The sequence below is a fragment of the Chenopodium album genome, chromosome 19, assembly GCF_948465745.1.
Source record: "Chenopodium album chromosome 19, dcCheAlbu1.1, whole genome shotgun sequence".
NCBI classification, from domain to species: domain Eukaryota; kingdom Viridiplantae; phylum Streptophyta; class Magnoliopsida; order Caryophyllales; family Amaranthaceae; genus Chenopodium; species Chenopodium album.
Genome location: NC_137852.1, coordinates 21,949,417 through 21,963,528, shown reverse-complemented (window position 1 = coordinate 21,963,528; position 14,112 = coordinate 21,949,417). Strand labels below are relative to the sequence as shown.

Here is a 14,112-nt window from a genome sequence, read left to right as displayed (position 1 = left end):
AACTTTTCCTTCCACAAACTCAAAACCCAAGTCCTCAAAACCGTGCATGAATGGATGCAAAAATAACTCAAAATCATCTCTCTCCCGTGAAGCATCATCAATGAACTCACTTAGAAGGCTATGAGTTTTCATTTGACTCTCAATAAACACATTGGACATAACCTCAAACAAGTCCAAACACTCATGGATAGGAGAGTCACATTCATACACTTGAGGCTCATCAAGATGGGAAAGAGGATTAGGATTTTCAAAATCAACACTCTCTTCATTCTCTACTCCTTCACCATCACTCGAATGCTCTCTAATGGGATCCTCACTCATATGGGGAAGAGGAGAAGAAGGAAGGGCATTTTCTTGAGAGTTGGCTAATTGGAGAATTTGGCTCTCAAGCATCTTCATTCTAGCTTCCACCTCCCTATTCTCAACTTCCCTCATCTCGTTATACCTCTCCATCATCTCCATTATCTTCATTATCTTCTCTTCCTTCAAATTTTCCATAGAATTACCCTCATAAAAGGATTCATTAGGAGCATAAGGGAAATCATTTGGAGCCATGTAAGAACAAGAAGATGAGGAGGGAGGATCATTCACATTATAAACATGAGCATCATCATATTGGGGAAAGGGGGCATAATCAAGCAAATGAGATTCATTATCAACAATAGGAGAAAAAGAGTTGAAATCACTTGTACTAGGTTCACATATAGGATCACAAGACAAATTATGGGGATTCATGCCACCAATAAAACTATTATCACATTGAGAATCAAAATTAGCAACATTACATGCCCTATTGCGCACATCCTTAGAGAACCGTACAAAAAAGCTCCAAGCACTATGAACCGTTAATGCTTGAAATTCACCATTAAACCTACTTTCAACTTCATATCTCGTTTGTTCATTCATGCCACAATAACAAATCTCACAAGCTTCACAAGGATTACAACCATTATAGTTCAAAAACTCTACAAGTCTATGGAAATAGACATAAAAAGGCTCACCATCATATTGAGGAAAAGAAAAACGTGCCATTTTTCATCAACAAAAACAAAACAAAGAGAACAAAAATAAATCAAAGGAAAAATATATACAATGGACTAGTCTCAATAAGATAACACAACGGTAATGGAAGCCATTCCCCGGCAACGGCGCCAATTTGACAAGGGAATAATCGCGTCGTCAAACGACTACACCTAGATCAAATACAATTTATACAACCTAAACAAACCTAATACGAGTATAAGGCAAGCATAGGGGTCGAACCACAGAGAACGGTTAAACACCACCAAATGTTATCGACAATTAAGCTAGTCCGGAATAGGAGATAAGTAAACTAAAGTCTAAAAATGCTAAAACAAGAAATAAAACATTAAGGGAAATGGTTTAGGTATAACATTCACTTGAACATAAACAAAAGCATAGAAGTTGAATTAATTATGAACTAAACATGCTCAAATATCGAAATAAAGGGTCCAATCTAGCCGCCTTCCGGGGTCAATTGGCTTCTCCTAACATAGCCTCTATGTTTCCACATTAGAACCATATACTAGGAGGTACTATTAAATAACAATCGATAACAATGAACCTTAACTAAGTCAACTTCCGTTCCTTGTTAGCAAAGATTCACCTTTAATCAACTAACAACATGCATTTTGCAAGTAGATTAAAGAATATCAAGCATATAAAGACTTTAATCACAAATAAATCAATTCTAAACCCTAGAACATGCTCAAGATTCAACTACACCACCACCATCCCCTTAATGGGGGAATTACTCACTAATCATGATAACAACTAGATTAATCAACAAATAATCAAGAATCAACATGATTAATAAGCAATACCAACAACAAAAACAATAATCAAAAGAAAGCAAATAAAAATAGAGGAGAGAGAGTTAGAGATTCTCATTGATTGAAGATGGAAGTCTACAAACAAGATGATCAACCTTCTTCTTCAAGATCCAAGCTACAATCAACAATGGTGAAGCCCCTCACTTTCTCTCTCTAAACTACACTAATCCTAAACTAAACCTAGAGAGAGAAGCTCTCCTAAAACTATGGAAAAAGATCTAAAAGAATGAAGTCGTCCCTTGTGCAAAACAAGCCCCGCAATATATAAAGAATCGCGCAAAAACGCTGAACAGGACTCGCTGCGCGCCCGCGCGAGGAAGCTGCGCGCCCGCGCATTTGAGGGTTGCGCGGCTTGTGCTTTGGTGTGTGCGCCCGCGTTGCTGGCTGCGCGCCCGCGCACTGTAGCTGCGCGCCCGCGCAGTGTCGTTGTGCGCCCGCGCACATGTCGCGCACAGGCCGCGCAAAACTTTCTGCCTTGATTCTGCAATTTTGCCAGTTTTGCGCGGGTTCTCACAGGGCTGCGCGCCCGCACACTCTGGCCTTTCTTCGATTCTTCTCTCATGCTTCCTTGGCTTCTTCTTTGCAATCCAAGACTTTAAATACCTAAGCACAAACACCAAGGGAAGCAATAAGGTAAAGGGAACGGTGCAAACACGCAATGAAAGCAAGCATTAAGGAATATACGCGATTTCATTAAAAACACATCGAGACATGCATGCACGCATTATTTGAACAAAACAACTACAAAACACCCTAAGACAAGCTAAAACAAGGCATAAACACTATCCTAGGAGCGACATAAATGTCACTCATCAAAAGCAAACAAAAGAAATCAAATAAAAGGAAACTATAAACAAAGACCTAGACTCAAGCAATCAAAAACACTCAATCATAAACACCGTTCCCCGGCAACGGCGCCATTTTGACGTGGGGAAAACTAGGTCGTTGGGCTAATTCTCCCTAAGCCAAACAAAATTTATAAATGACGTGGCTCGGAATGGTAGGTCGTTGGGCTACCACCTTGCCCTATCAAACAATATTTATATGCTTAACCAACCCCTAATAGTCTAGCAGTAAGTCAAGGTCGAATCCCAAGGGAATGATGTTAAATGCACGAAGTCTAGATTAAGCTATTTCGGAAACAAAAGGGGTTTGAAGTAGGATTAGGTCTAAACTAGGTATGCAAACTTGTATTTAATCGATCTAAAACACTAGGGCAATGGATCCACATACATTCACAATGGAATTGGTAATTTGGGAGGTCAAATCGACTAAGTCAATCGATATGAGGGAAAACTATCATGTATCCAAAAGAGCATGCTAAGGTGGTTCACCTAGAGGTCTAACTAGCGTCAACTATGCTAAACTCTGACTAGGGAACATAACAAAGCACCTCAATCGTGAAATTGCAAGTCTACTAATCGATTGTCCGTGTCATAGCATACTTACAATGCAATCTAGTGTGTTAATCAAAGATGGCCAAACCTCAATTAATCACACACATGCACATGAAAAATCAACCAATTTAATCATATCATCAACTCCATCAATTATCCCCAAATTACACTATTCCATCATTCATGCATGCTTCACCATCTCCCTAGCTAGAGAACTACTCACTAGCCATGGAAATGGAGATCAAAACTACAACATTCATCAAATTAATCATCAACATGCTTGATTTCAAAGATTAAACCAACAATCAATCAAAATCAATCAAAATTCAATCAATAACCAAATCAATCATCAACAATATGAAAAACTAATGAAATCAACTAAAATCAAACTTGAATTGAGATTAAGAAGAAAATCCTTACACAACTTTGATCAAAAGATCAAATACAATGATGAATTCTTGAACAAACACCAAAGATCATGAGTTTCTCTCTCTAGTTCTTGAGTTTCTCTCTCTAAAAGTTCTCCAAAAACTAACTATCTAATTCAATCTAAAATTTCTTCCTAAAAATAGGTAGAAATAACTATATATACAAGGAGGAGGTCGGTAAAGACGCCCAAAAATAGACCCTCGTAAGTGCGGGCGCTCGGAGGTGGGAGAAAGGCACGCACGGGACACAAACCAAGGCATGTGCGCCCGCACGTGCCTGGTGTGCGGTCGCACACGACCACTGTGCGGCCGCACATCCCCTGTGTGCGCCCGCACGTACCTGGGTTTCCTCCCCTTCTTCTCTTCGTCCTAGCTCAAGAGGTGCATGCATCCTAGATGATGATGATGGAGGACAAGATAGGCAGCAACTTCCTTGAATTTCTTGAAGAAAATGAGCCATGAAGAAGGCATAATCAAGACCTTGAAGCATGCTCCTTGAACCCCACATTGACTTGAAACTTCTTGCACAAGCTTTAAGCATGAAAATCAATGGAAAACCATGGAAAGGAAGCCCGGGAATCCTTGGACAATCAATCACAACCTACAACCAAAGGATAAAAAGCAAGTAAAAGGGAAAAGAAAGCAAGTAAACAAGAAAAAGCACGAAATAGAGAAATAAACTACAAAAGGCATAAAAAGAGGAAAACAAGAATAAAACTAAGGAAAACTAAATAAAAGAAAGATAAAATGAAATAAAAATCATCCAAAAAGAAACCAAATGAGTGCCAAAAATGTCACTCATCAAATTCCCCCAAGCTAAACTTTTGCTCGTCCTCGAGCAAAACCAAGCAAGGAAAAGAAAGGATGAAATCTTTATTAGAAAAACGAAAAAGAAAGACTCAAGATAAGAATATACACTAATACTCATTGTCGTAGGAATCACGGTTGTTTTTAGCTACAACAAGCCCTTTAAACCCCAAAGTCGCCTATGAGGACGAGTGAGGTCTCGTAAGGGTATCCTAAGAGTTTGACCCATAACTCTCAACCAAACATCAATGAGGCAAACCAAAGAATTAAAAGAAAGAAAAACAAACCTTTACGAAATGAATCAACATAAAGACTATGAAGCAAGTGAATGACAATCTTTCTCAAGTAGTTAAGGTATGCACGTTTCAAGATATCCAAGGTTGATTGAAACATAGGGTATGCTAGGCATAGGAACTAGTTATCACAATTCACTTTCATCCCAAACAATCTTACCGCGTTCTTCCCACTAGTCTCAAATCTCCCTTTAGTGAGTGTCCCAATGATTCCTCGAAGGAACCGGAAAAAGGAATATTTTAGGCTACTCGACATCTTGACTATGCATCCCCTTTCCTTAGGCAATGACCCATGATGCTCTCCCCCGAATAGTGACTCAACTATCTAGGTCAAAAGGTCTTTCCCCAAGGTTGTAACGTAAGGCATAAAGGGTGAAGGTAGGCTAAAAATTTAAAAATTTGGTAATATTCCTAAAAAGTGAAGCAAAAGGGTGATCATTCCTTAACACCACAATCAAGAAATTACCAAACAAAAAACAACACCCCCAAGCTTACTTGAAACTATACACACAAAAATATATACAAAAAGCGTACACGCTTCTCCCCCAAGCTAAAATGGAGCATTGTCCTCAATGCTTAGTAAGAGAAAAGAATACAACAAAATATTTTTGAATTTTTCACTTTTCATAATTTTTTTTTTTTATAATGCAATTGCAAAGTCCTTGCCTTTTGTAACTTGGGACGGCTTTTACAACCTTTGCACTTATTTGTCCATGCCTTTTATAACATAGGACAGCTTTTACTCAAACTCATTTGCCATTATTCACAAAGAAATCAAAACACAATCATGTTTTCATAAAAACAAAATTTCCAACTTAACCACCACAAACTTCATCTCAAATGATCATATTGCTTCACAAAAATCAAGAAAAGTAGAAAATGAAACAAAAGGTCAAATAACTAAAGATGTGGCTTGAAAAGAAGGGAATAGGCTCAAATGGTTGCAAGAAGGCAAATGTAAACCCAAAAATAAAAGAAAATAGCAAAATAAAGTAAAAATGAAAATACCACCCCGAAAATTGTGCCCTTGTCCTTCCTAGATAGTTCGGTCTCGTGTTTGAGAATCATACATCAAGCTTTATTAGATTAGGTTTGCATAGTCAAGGATCCACGCCGCTCATACAAGGAATGTTGAAGGCTAGAAAAACAAGTAACCTCACAAGGGTGTGGCAAAAACTCACTAATGGTGTCAAATCAACTATAGGAAGCAACTACCAATATACCACAAACAAGTAGAATCCGGCTTCATGATCCTCCTAGTTCAAACCAACTACCCTAGCATACACTATCCTAGAGTCAACCAAACATAGTCTCAAACCGTGCATACATTTACAACCTAGGAAGAAAGTCATGCAAAAGACAAGTTCAATGTACAATGTTCATCTCAAAAGAAAAGAAATGAAAAACAATGCCTTAAAATCACAACAAAAACAAAAAGAAAAATAAAAGAAAATAAGAGAAAAAGGGAAAAAATAAAAGAAAGTAAAAGAAAAGAAAATGGAGACATAGGAAAGGAAAACATAGGAGAAAATCATGCAAAGGTCTAGAAAGCAAGTTAAACACATAAAAATCCCAATCGACAAACAAGTGATCGATAGACAACAAAGTCACCGATCCCAAACACATTACGTGTTAACAAGCATCCAACCTCGAACCATTCAACTTCTCCTAAACTAATCCTATTCTATGCAACCAAGTAAAAATAAAGAGAAAAAATAAGAAAGGTCTCACCGGGATTCCAAGCATAGAAAAATAAACGAAGCAATAAGAAACCACCTCGTAGCATTCCATATCCGTAAGCTCTTCAAGGAACCAAGTGAGAAAAAGAAATAAAAGAAACTATGAACAAAGAAAATGGTTAGTAACTTCAAAAAAAAAAAAAAAAAAAAAATGAAAACAACAAATAAAAGAAAATAAACAAAGCAAGAAATATATACAACTAAGGGAAAGAAAAAGCTAAAACTAAACTAACTAAAGAACTACTCTAAGCTACAAGATTTGGATTAAAGGGATTTGGATTGAGGGATTTGGATTTTAGGGAATATCAACAACAACATTTCAAGCAAAGCATCTCCACAAACAACAAACATCCAAGCGAATAGGGCAAACAAGCTAGCTACAAGGAAGGTAGCCTAGAGATCAAGAAAAATGGGGAAACCAAAAAGAGGAAAGAAAATAAACATGCAAGCAACTAAGATATGTACACAACAACAACAAGATCACCGAGCAAGTTACTAGTTCCCCCAAGCTAGATAGAAAATACATCTCAACATCCCGAATCAAAACAAAGCAAGTATCAAAAATATAAGGGATGGAGGTAAAAAGCATGAGGAGCTAAAAGGGAACTAATAACTACTACCACCACCACCACCACTCCCACTAGGCCCGGCCCCATCGGGGTCTCTGTTGCGCTCGGGGTCATCGAAGGGATGAGGGTAAGGGTCCCATCCTCCGGTGTACCCATCGGGCCACCCATAATGCCCCTTGAAAAGATCTTGTTGCCAAGGAGCAAGAGGGGTGTAGCTATCGGGCAAAGTGAGCTCAAAAGGGTGGTTGGGGTGGACATGGGGGTAGTTAGGATCCCCCCTATAGTCACTACCACCCGGAGCCTTGTAATCATAGTTTCCATGCTCATCTGGGTAGTAGCGACGCTCGGTGTCGGGGTTAGGAGGCCCCGACCAATAAGGATGCCTAAACGAAGGTAGAGGACCTTGTTGGGGCGGGAAGTATGGATAGTTAACCGGGGGAGTGATGTTCCCACGGTTAACTTCCATATCATAAAGTTGTTGTTGTTGTGAAAACATACCTTGTTGCACCTCTTGAATACCTCTTACTTGGTCATAGAGTGCCCCAAAGTCTTGATCGTACATGCCATCAATGTGGATTTTCAATCCACTCATTTGCTCACTAAGAGCTCTCAAGTCATCATTGGCAAAAGCATGTTGCCCTTGCTCTTGTTCTTGCTCATGGGAAGCTTGTTGGAGAGGAGAGAAATGTTGTTGTTGTTGTTGTTGTTGATCTTGTTGTTCTTCTTCATCTTCTTCTTCTTCTTCTTCATCCTCCTCGGAATCAAAGTTGGGATGCCAGAAGGACCTTGGAACATGCCACACATTGTTGGCAACCCTTTCCAAAGAAGTCAATCGAGGGTTAGGCAAGAAGCACCAATGTTCGTTGCCCCTTAGCCACTCATATCTCCCTTCACTGAAATCCTTGGAGATAAATTGGATTTGGCCCAATTGTTGCATATCAAGATAGATGGAGGCCGCATCCCCTATCTCCCTACAAAATGGAAGATAATCATAGAGGCGAAGGCGAGTCACGAGCCTAGTCACCATACCCCCACAAGGGATCTCTCCCGACCTTCTCTTGCGGAGTTCCAAGCAATATTGGGCAAAGATGTAGCCCAAGTTCAACCGGCCCACAAACTCCGGGCGAGTAGAAAGCCAAAGTACCTTGAGCTCCAATTTGCTCAATTTCCCCATCTCTTGCTTGGGGAACAAAACATACCCCAGTAGACGATGCACAACCCTAAGGCAAGGTTGGTACACGTCCGAGATCTTGGCCTTGTTGGCAATGAACTCACTACCTCCGGAGATGTCTTCCCACCAAGAATCTTGATCATAGTCCGGGAAGATGAAGTGTTCAACGTTAATAATATCCCCATGGGGATCAAAATCCAAAGCAGCGTTGAACTCCTCCAAAGATTGGTCAAAAACTTGGTTGATTAATTGGAACCGCACTCTATATACCCCTCCAATGGGTACTAGCTCCAAGGTAGCCAAAAATTCCAAGGTTGGCTCCTTGTAAGTACGGTAAGCATCGGCAATGAAAGTCCCCATTCTCAAGTTCAAAAGCATAGACCGCACATCATCATCAATCCCCAACTTCAACATATCGGGTTGAAAGTAATGGCGGGTTTGTTTTAGGGTTCTTTCATCTTTGAGATTTTGGTAGAAGGCTTTTTGTTTTTCTGTGAAATTTTTCTTCTTTGGAAGAGAGGTTGGAGGTCGAGTTTGAGTAGAAGAAGGGTTGGAAGTACTAGGCCTAGAAGATGTACTAGACCTAGAGGAGGTGCTTGGGCGGGGAGGCTCTTCGATGCTACCATCGGTCTTTCTCTTTTTGGTGAGTTTCTTTAGGTATTTAGACATTTTGAGAGGTAAAAGAAATCACCAACAACCAATCAAGTGAACAATCAAAGAACCAAGAACACCACACCCAAATTCGACGCTTACTACCAAAAATCACCAAACTTCCAATTTCACAATTTCTTTCAACCAAACCAAATCCAATCCAATCAATAATTCCAATGAACCAAGAAAAACTCCTTTCAATCAATCCAAGACCAAAACACAAAGCCAACTCCAATATCACCACTTACTACCAAATTTCCAAATTTTCAACTTTCAAGAATTCAACCAAAATTGATGAAAATTGCTACAACATCAACAAACAACACAATGTCATGCAAAATCAATCAACAATTACCACTAATTCATAACCAAAATCAAGAACAATCATCAAAAATCACAAAATCAATACTACTACTATTCATGCTCATACAAAAATGTAAATCATGCAAATTTGTGATATAATTGACAAAATTAAAGCAAGGATTAGTGATTATACCATCAAAGAAGCAAGATAAACCAAGTTTGAGCAAGCAATTCCAACTCCACACAAAACCCCCAAATTTTCGGCCTTCTTGAGTAGGAGAGAGAGTGAGTGAAATTTGGGTCAAATTGTGAGGAATTTGTAGTGTAGGAAGATTTGTGAGTGATTTTGAGTGAAAAAGGAGTGATTTTGGTGAGGAATTGAGTGAGTTTTGATGGTGAATGGAAGGTTGGAGGTGCGCATAAGGAGGGTTAGGGTGAGGAGAGGTCGTGAGGGAGATAGGGGAATGGAGGAAATGAGGGGAAAGAAGGAGGAAGAAGGGAAATATTGGACGTCCAGCCATGTGCGCCCGCACATGGCTTGTCTGCGGCCGCACACGAGTGTTGTGCGCCCGCACATGGCTTGTATGCGGCCGCACAGACTGTGCCGTATTCCTCTTCTTTTTTTTTTTTTTTTTCAAAAATTTCATACTTGCTGCCTATATGGGTGCGCACATGAATCATGATGGTGATGAGGAACAACATAGGCAGTAGCAAAAATTATTTTCAAAGTCCTCAAAGTTGAAAATTCATGTGCACACCTCAAAAATTCACCAAGTATCAATTTCCTCCATTATTCAAAATATGAAATTCCTATCTCACCTTTCTAAAAATTCTTACCCTTTTACCTCAAATTTCGATTGAAATCGAACAAAATATGATTTGTGCCATGTACACCTTCCATCCATCATATAAGCTTGTTGAGTTCCAATCCCACAAACGAACATCCTAAAAATCCAAATAAAGAGAAAAATAAAAGAAAAGACAAAGTAATAAAAGAAACAAAAATGAGAAAAATCAAAAATCAAAAAGAAAGGTTAGAAATTCCGGGTTGCCTCCCGGGAAGCGCTTGCTTAAGGTCCTAAGCTCGACCCTTCCTCCAAATCACGGAGGATCAAAGAACACCACCCTCTTCAAGGTGGTTGATAGAGCAAATTTTTCTTCAACCTTTGGCAACTTCTCATTGTTGCTTGATGAAACTCTCACAAACTTCTTTTCAAACTCTTCTTTTTCTTTCAACTTCTTCCTTTTTCTTGCCTTCTTAGAGTCACGAGCCTTTTTCTTTGGCTCAACTTCAACATCCATTGTCATGGAAGCTTTCTCTTCCTCAATAGGATTAAGTTTGAACCAATTTGGAAAACCAATATCTTTCTCATCCTTTGGCTCTTGAATCTCAAATTCTTCTTCACTAACAACATCAATACTTGCACAAGCATCATCAACAAACTCAAAAACATTGTTAGTGGAATAATCAACCATGCATATATCATTGATGGAATGAGAAAGACTAGCACATGCAATATCTTGAACACAAGACAAAGACTCATGCATAGGTTTCAACTTAAATCTCTCTTCTAAATTCCCACACCTCAAAGTAATTTGACCTCCTTTGACATCTATTAAAGCTCCCGAGGTAGCTAAGAAAGGCCTCCCTAAGATGATTGGAATATGTTCATCTTCCTCTATCTCTAGAACAACAAAATCCACCGGAAAAACAAACTCTCCAATCCTTAAAGGGACATCATCAATTCTTCCCTTAGGTAGCTTAATAGAACGGTCGGCCAATTGAAGTGTTATCTTGGATGGTTGAAGCTCACCAAGATCAAGCTGCTTAAAAACCGAGTAAGGCATAATGCTAACACTAGCACCAAGGTCACACAAAGCATTCTCAAAAAGCATTTCCTTAATTTGACAAGGGATTGAAAAATTCCCCGGATCTTCCATCTTCCTTGGGAGTTCGCCATGGATAAGAGCACTAAAGCACTTCCCTCCATCCACCGAACTACCCTCATCAACATTCTCTCTCTCATCTAAGATCTCCTTAACAAACTTGGAGTACTTAGGCATGTCGGGAATTGGTTCGGTAGAGGGTGTAGAATCATGAACATCCTTAAAAGCTTCAAGGAATTTCCCAAATTGCTCATCCATTTTAAATCTCAAGTATTTTTGGGGATATGGAAGATCGGGAATTCTCTCTATCTCACTCATCCTTTCATCAACACACTCTTCTCTTTAGTCACCCTCACAAAAGAATTCCTTAGACTCAACTTTTTCCTCTTCATTCTCCTTAGCAACACACTCATCTCTTTCCTCCTTTGACCAAGAAACTCCCTCATCAACATCAAATCCACCACTAGTGGCTATAGAGTACACGGGTTTCTTTGGTTCAACGCCTTGGGAAGGCAAAGATGAAGGACTAGCAAAATCCTTAATTGTGCTTGCTAATTGAGTGATTTGAGTCTCAAGCATCTTATTGTGAGTCATCATCTCATTGAATTTCTTGTCACTAACCGCCATATAGGTGTTAATGATCTTGGTTTGATTATCAATCAACTCTTCCAAGGTTGTCTTAGGAGAAGAAGGTTGTGAATAGGAATTTTCATTTTGAGTCTTTGGAGCAAAACCGGGTGGGGGACCTCTTTGAGCATTATTTTGAAAATTTCCCCTTCCTTGGTTGTTCCAATTACTCCTATTTTGATTTGAACCATAACCTTGATTATGGTTACCACCACCATGATTATGGTTTCCATTACCTTGGTTATGATTCACATAACCTTGGTTTTGATTACCATAATTATGATTTTGATTACCATAATTTTGGCCTTGATTTTGGCTACTATAACCTTGGTTATTGTTACCACGAGAACCTTGATTCCCTTGGTTCCTATAACCACCATTATGATTATAGTTGTCAAAATTGCCTTGGTTTTGGAAATTCCTATTCCATTGGCCTTTTTTATTATCAAACCTTTGAACATTGTTGTTTGACACAAAATTGACATGTTCACATTCATTGTCAAACTCATCAACACATTCATTAGGACAAGCACTAGAATCATGATCATACGATCCACATGCATCACAAAACAAGCAACCCAAAGGCATATTATGTGAAGAGGGAGGGGGTTGAGAGTTAGAAGGAGTACCTCTCCCCTTAAATTGGGAGGGAAGATTGGAAGCTTGAGAAGAGGTAGGAGTGCTCTCCAACATAGCCTTGATTGCGGTGACCTCCTTTCCTAGATTTGTCATTTGAGAGGAAAGGTTGTTGATTGCATTGAGATGGTCCACCGAATACAATGAAGATTGTTTGCTTGAAGAGTCTCTCTCCCCATCTTGCCAATCCCTATAATATGTCACCACATCCTCAATGATGTCCACAACTTCTTCCTCGGTTTTGTTCATGATAGGGCCCCCGGCCCCTCCATCAAGGCATGACTTGCCTTGGGGACTTAAGCCGCCATAGAAGATTTGGATCACTTGGTATGTGGGGATTCCATGATGAGGACACTCCCTTTGATAATCTTTAAATCTCTCCCATGCTTCATAGAGACTTTCATTTGGCCTTTGCTTGAACCCTTGAATCAAGGCTCTTGCCTCCGCCGTCTTCTTTTGGGGATAGAAACGGGACAAGAAAGCCTTTGTAACATCATCCCAAGTTCTCAAGGAGTTGGGCTTCACCTCCTTGTCTAGCCACTCCAAAGATCTACCTATTAGAGAGAAGGGGAACAACTTGAGGCGGATGAATTCTTGAGAGACCCCATTGACTTTGATAGTGTTGCAATATTTTTCAAATTCTTTCAAATGGTTCAATGGGCTTTCATTTTTAGCCCCACTATATTGCCTTCTCTCGATCAAGGTGATCATTGTCGGACGGATTTCGAAGTCATTTGCCGGGGTAGTTGGGGGAGCAATTCCACTTTCAAATCTATATGCCCCGGGCACTCCAAGCTCCTTCAAGGCTATTCTAGGATGTTCACCCATTCCTTGTTCTTCTTGAATTTCTTCTTCACTCGAAGAGCTATAAGCCAAAGATCTAATATCCACTCTTCTTCTTGAAATAGTCCTTTCTATTTCCGGATCAAGGGGAACAAGGGGACGATCACGGGTTCTATACATGCAAAACTCACACAAAAATGTTAGTAGCACGGCTACAAATGTAGCCTAGAGAAACAAAAATCTTTTTGTATTTTATCAAAAATGAAATAGACTCAAAAACTTCATACACTCAAGCACCATTCCCCGGCAACGGCGCCATTTTGACGTGGCTCGGAATGGTAGGTCGTTGGGCTACCACCTTGCCCTATCAAATAATATTTATATGCTTAACCAACCCCTACTAGTCTAGCGGTTAGTCAAGGTCGAATCCCAAGGGAATGATGTTAAATGCACGAAGTCTAGATTAAGCTATTTCGGAAACAAAAGGGGTTTGAAGTAGGATTAGGTCTAAACTAGGTATGCAAACTTGTATTTAATCGATCTAAAACACTAGGGCAATGGATCCACATACATTCACAATGGAATTGGTAATTTGGGAGGTCAAATCGACTAAGTCAATCGATATGAGGGAAAACTATCATGTATCCAAAAGAGCATGCTAAGGTGGTTCACCTAGAGGTCTAACTAGCGTCAACTATGCTAAACTCTAACTAGGGAACATAACAAAGCACCTCTATCGTGAAATTGCAAGTCTACTAATCGATTGTCCGTGTCATAGCATACTCACAATGCAATCTAGTGTGTTAATCAAAGATGGCCAAACCTCAATTAATCACACACATGCACATGAAAAATCAACCAATTTAATCATATCATCAACTCCATCAATTATCCCCAAATTACACTATTCCATCATTCATGCATGCTTCACCATCTCCCTAGCTAGAGAACTACTCACTAGCCATGGA

At 39.5% G+C, this 14,112-nt stretch overlaps 1 non-coding gene across 1 annotated transcript; it reads left to right on the top strand.

The window, feature by feature from the left end:
- Nucleotides 1-12,698: 12,698 nt before the first annotated feature.
- Nucleotides 12,699-12,804, top strand: LOC145596406 (small nucleolar RNA R71). Its single transcript, XR_014103244.1, has one exon. It is a non-coding gene; the product is annotated as a small nucleolar RNA R71 (small nucleolar RNA).
- The last annotated feature ends 1,308 nt before the right edge of the window (nt 12,805-14,112 follow it).